We start from the raw sequence: 6,000 nt of genomic DNA on the forward strand, positions 1-6,000 counted from the left end.
TTTTTAATTGCGACGTTTAAGTAACCTGAAACTATATAGATATAATATTACAATACAATACAATACAATACAGTTTATTTTTGTATAGCCCAAAATCACACAGGAAGTGCTGCAATGGTCTTTAACAGGTCCTGCCTCATGACAGCCCCCCAGCCTCGACTCTCTAAGAAGACAAGGAAAAACTCCCCAAAAAAACCTAGTAGGGAAAAATGGAAGAAACCTTGGCAAAGGCAGTTCAAAGAGAGACCCCTCTGCAGGTAGGCTGGGCGTGCAGTGGGTGTCAAAAGAAGGGGGTCAATACAATACAATGCAGTACACAGAACAGAACAATTTCTCAATATAATAAGAAATAAAAAATATAAATTTTAGAAGTACAGAGCAGAATTTAACAGTAGATGATATATCCCATAATAAGATTTGTATTTGTATAGAGTCCTGGAGACCTCATCCATCAAGCTGCCTCCTCCATTTGGCCATTCCACGGCTGAAACAGTGCTGGGCCAGCCAATCTGATGAAAGGACCCCTCTTTCCCATGATTCCTGCGATCCTCCATCTGGGATGACTTTTCCTTAGGCAGGCAAAACAAGTTGGCAGGTGGGCCATGGCACCAAGTGCCACATTTGAGTACCGAGAAGAAAAACAGAATAGGTGAGGGTTATTATACAATTATAACTGTCATGTTACTTATGTTTTAGTGCTAATGACTAACAACAGAGATGCAGTCTGTACAGCTAATCAGCAGCTCTAGTCAGGATATGCTAAACTGAAGTAGTGAGTCTTCAGCCGGGATTTAAAAGCTGAGACCGAAGGGGCATCTCTTATAGTAGCAGGCAGACCATTCCACAGTTTAGGGGCCCTGTGACTAAAAGCTCGACCTCCCACTGTTATTTTATTAATCCTTGGAATCATAAGCAGACCAGCATCTTGAGATCTTAATGTGCGCTCTGGTTTGTAAGTCATGATAAGTTCAGACAAGTAAGCCGGACCTCGACCATTTAATGCTTTATATGTTAAAAGAAGGATTTTGAAATCTGTCCTAAACTTAACCGGGAGCCAGTGTAAGGATTTAAGAACTGGAGTTATGTGTTCGCATTTTCTTGTTCTTGTAATAATTCTTGCAGCCGCATTTTGGATTAACTGGAGGCTGTATAAAGAACAGTTTGAACATCCAGTGAACACTGCATTGCAGTAGTCAATCCTACTAGAGATAATTGCATGAATTAATTCATAAGAATCCTGTTTATTTAAAAAGCGCCTTAATTTCCTAACATTTTTAAGATGGAAGAAACATGTTTTGGACAACTTTGTAATATTCACTTTAAATGACATGCTAGAGTCAAAGATAACTCCTAGATTGCGGGCTGATTCAGTAAAATTGACTGGGATTCCAACTGAGTTAAATGATGACAAAATATTGTTGTGATCAGCGTCATTCCCTCCAACAATTAACATCTCTGTTTTATCTGTATTTAAAGACAAGTAGTTCTCATTCATCCACTCCTTTAATTCGCTGACACAACTAATTAAAGACAACATTGGAGAAACTTCATTTGATTTAAATGAAAGGTATAACTGGGTGTCATCTGCATACGAGTGAAAATTAACATTATGTTTCCTAATGAGAGATCCCAGTGGAAGCATGTAAAGTGAAAACAGTAAAGGTCCCAGTACTGAGCCCTGCGGGACACCATATTGAACTTCTGTGTATAATGACGGAGTACTGTCAGCACATTTCTGTACATATTGGAATCGATTTGATAAGTAAGAACTAACAAGCGAGCACGGTGCCTGTAAGCCCAACATCATTTTCTAGCCTGTGCAGTAAAATAGAATGGTCGATGGTGTCAAATGCTGCACTTAAGTCCAACAACATAATTACAGTTGAGTTTCCTTCATCAGAGGATATCAGAATGTCGTTTACAACCCGTGTTAGTGCCGTTTCTGTACTATGACCAGTGCGAAAACCAGACTGGAATTTCTCAAATAAATTGTAATGCATAAGGTGTGTCTGAAGCTGACTGGCGACTACTTTTTCTAGTATTTTAGAGAGAAATGGTAAATTTGAAATAGGCCTATAATTATTTAGTATATGTGGGTCAAGGTCTGACTTTTTAAGTAATGGTTTAATGACTGACACTTTTAGTGCATCTGGTACTGTGCCATGCAATAATGAACTATTGATAATGTTTAGGATAGGCGCTGCAAGAACATCCATTGCACTTTTTACTAGTTTTGTTGGCACTGGTTCTAGGGAACAAGTAGTGGGCTTCATTTTATAAATTAAAGTTAAGACTTCCTGCTCAGTTACAGGATTAAAATTACTAAAGTGCTGAGTGCAATGTGAGACAGGGTCTGCTAAGCTAGTATTTGGTTTGTACTGTGATGCAGAGATCTGGGATCTTATATTTTTAATTTTCTCATTGAAGAAGTTCATAAAATCTGTACTGCTAATGTCTGTTGGTATTTTGCACTGTTGATCTGAATTTCCATTTGTTTATTTAGCCACTGTTGTAAACAGTGCCCGAGGATTTTTATTATTGCTATCTATTAATGTAGAATAATATTCTGACCAAGCTTTAAAGAGGGCTTTTTTATATTTATTAACACTCTCTGTCCATGCAATTTGAAAGACATGTAGCTTTGTTGTTCTCCATCTGCGCTCCAGTTTTCGACACTCTAATTTAAGAGCTCGAGTGATTTCATTAAACCAGGGAGAGTTTCTATGTGCTTTGAACACTTTTGTTTTAAGGGGAGCCACTGCGTCCAGAGCATCTCTCAAGGTCACATTATAATGTGGTGTTAGCTCATCTAAATTGTTTTCCGTGTTTACATTTGATGTTAACTGATCTCAATGGTTTTCCACAATTACACTCGACTTACTCAAAGTATCTATAAATTTTGAAGCAGAATTACAATCTAGATGCCGCACTGTCTTTGTTTTAATCTGGGAGTGTGTTGGCAAGGGCAGGACTAAATCAAATGTAATTAAGTAGTGATCAGAAATAACTTCATTTAATGGAGTAATAATTAAATTTTGAATTTCAACTTTGTAAGTTATAATTAAATCTAATGTGTGTTTATGATTATGAGTTGGACCTCTGACATTCTGACAAAATCCTACTGAATTTAACAAATAAGTAAAACATTTGCTAAAAGTGTCAGTTTCCACATCAATGTGTACATTAAAATCTCCCATCAGTACTACGTGATCATAATTTATAGCCAAGTCAGATAGAAGGTTGCTAAATTCAGACATGAACAATGAATACGGCCCTGGTGGTCTATAGACTACCACTATAATTGATAGATAGATAGATAGATAGATAGATAGATAGATAGATAGATAGATAGATAGATAGATAGATAGATAGATAGATAGATAGATAGATAGATAGATAGATAGATAGATAGATAGATAGATAGATACTTTATTAATCCCAATGGGAAATTGTGTTGGAATCTGTTTTAATATTTAAAATGAATGCTTCAAAGGATGTAAAGTTGCCTAAATTTTTAGAAGTGATTTGCATTTTGTTACAATGAATTATTCCAAGGCCCCCTCCTCGACCTGAATCTCTAGACTTATGAAGGAACGAGTATCCATCTGGTGACGCCTCAGCTAGGGGGACAGTGTCACATTTACTGAGCCAGGTTTCGGTGAGAAGACACAGATCAGATTTTGTACTTAATATAATATCATTTACCAAAACAGCTTTAGTGCCAAGAGAGCGAATGTTCAATAAGCAGCATTTAAAACTGTAGGCTTCTTTCTGAACTGCTGATATATTTTTTGTTTTAATTTGTAGTAAATTTCTATTACAGATGCCCCTGGTGGAGGGTCTGGTTTTATCCCTTGGTCTAATTATACACCTTATTTTTTGGTTATCAATTAATTTAAGGTTTGTATCAAGACTAAAATTACTGGATGCCCCAAGACAAGGATTATGGGTAATGGCTTCAGGAAAGTAACAAGTGGGATAAACAACAGCCTGTGATTTAAGATCACATGACTGCGGCCTGGATGGTGCTCTGATCAGTCAGCCAGGCAGTTTTGCTGCCATATTTTGGGATAATATATAAGATCCCCTCCAGTTAGGATGAAGACCATCTCTTCTGAAAAATCCAGGCCTTTCCCAAAAATCATCCCAATTGTTCACAAACGCTATGCTTTTGTTTGCACACCAGGTTAGTAGCCAGCAGTGAAGACGATTAAAAGGCGATATCCCTCCCATAGTGATACGGTGGTATAAAATCACATAAGAGAAAATGACTTAGCTTTCTTTAATATGCGGCATTACAAATGGAGGAAGCCAATTGACAATCCTTTTATCAAGGTGTATACAGTCTGCCATTTTCTGTCGCTGCGCTGGAAGGATTCTCAGGACCAGATGACGATATCCCCCATCCGTCCGTCGGCTTGAAATATTTGGCTTTTATACTGTCTTCTCCATGTGCAGGCCCTTACTTAGGTTCCAAACAAGGCCAGGAGAGGATTCAGTTTCATCTCTAACATACCAGAAATAGTACGATGCCCATTTTCGTAGTTGTACCTTCTCTCTTCAAATGCTTGCCTAGCAGTTCTAAATGCTGAGAGCCTCTGTGTGCTAACTTTGGCCTGCTCTGTACATGTGAGTGGATTTATAAAATAATTTTTTTGTACAGAGCACGATGACATTAAACTTATTATTCTGATTACACCAGGTCTTGGTGGTTAAATAGAGCAAAACACGCAACCAGAACAGCAGGCTTAATAAGTTTTAATCAAATGATTGGTGCCATAATCAAAAGCAAATAGAGATTTCATACCATACAACCTGAATTGTCTTGCAGTTGTAAAAGCAGATGAAGATCAGAAACACATTCAATAAGTGTGTCGATTCCAGATGGCTCTTAACTTATTGTTCCAAGAAGTCTTGGCGGTAACTGCAAGCATTTTGGTGACTTGTGGTTCTGCCTCTCTGGTCACATCTATTGGCTGCTGGATTTCTAAATCTTTTTTATTTATGTTTGACTTTCCAAAGACGATGTCTTGTCTCTCTTCTGGAACTCATAAATCTTACTTGTCCCTTCCTCAAGGCCTTCTTCCTGGGTATATCTAAAGCTTCCTTGCCTCCAACGTTCATAGCTCATACAAACTAAACACCTACATTTGTTACATCAGAAGCAGTACTTAAGTTGCTTCCCACTCAGAAGTAGCATTTACAAAAATAAGTTAAAAAGGGTGGCACGGTGGCGCAGTGGTAGCGCTGCTGCCTCGCAGTTAGGAGAACCAGGTTCGCTTCCCGGGTCCTCCCTGTGTGGAGTTTGCATGTTCGTCCCGTGTCTGCGTGGGTTTCCTTCCACAGTCCAAAGACATGCAGGTGAGGTGGATTGGTGATTCTAAATTGGCCCTAGTGTGTGCTTGGTGTGTGGGTGTGTTTGTGTGTGTCCTGCGGTGGGTTGGCACCCTGCCCGGGATTAGTTCCTGCCTTGTGCCCTGTGTTGGCTGGGATTGGCTCCAGCACACCCCCATGACCCTGTGTTCGGATTCAGCGGGTTGGAAAATGGATGGATGTTAAAAATGTGAAAACAGGTTGCTTTGCACTCAGAGGTGGAACGTCAGAAAGCTATTAGCACAGCTTTGCACGGGGCACCGCAGGGTCAGACGGGGATGGAGTTTTGTAGTGAAGCACTCTTGTGAACTGCAACATCTAAAAGCAGGTTGTTTCACATTAAATATGTGTCTCAAAAAACGCCTCAGTCTTTTTAAAGTTTTGACTTCGTACATGTGAGGAGGACTCTAAAATTCCAGGAATTGTTAAAAACAGCCTTCAAAAGTATTCTCCTGGAGATGTAATACCCTTGTCCCCGTGCTTCTTCCATTTCCTTTACTCTCTTTCATTATGATGTCTAGAGGCTCTTCTGTTTTTTCCTGGATTTCTTTCATAGTAGCAGATCTTCCCTTCAGTCTCAGTTGTTCCAAAAAGATGTCACAAGTAGCAAGATCTGGCAAATAGGAG

The sequence above is a fragment of the Erpetoichthys calabaricus genome, chromosome 10 (assembly GCF_900747795.2).
Source record: "Erpetoichthys calabaricus chromosome 10, fErpCal1.3, whole genome shotgun sequence".
Taxonomy (NCBI): Eukaryota; Metazoa; Chordata; class Cladistia; order Polypteriformes; family Polypteridae; genus Erpetoichthys; species Erpetoichthys calabaricus.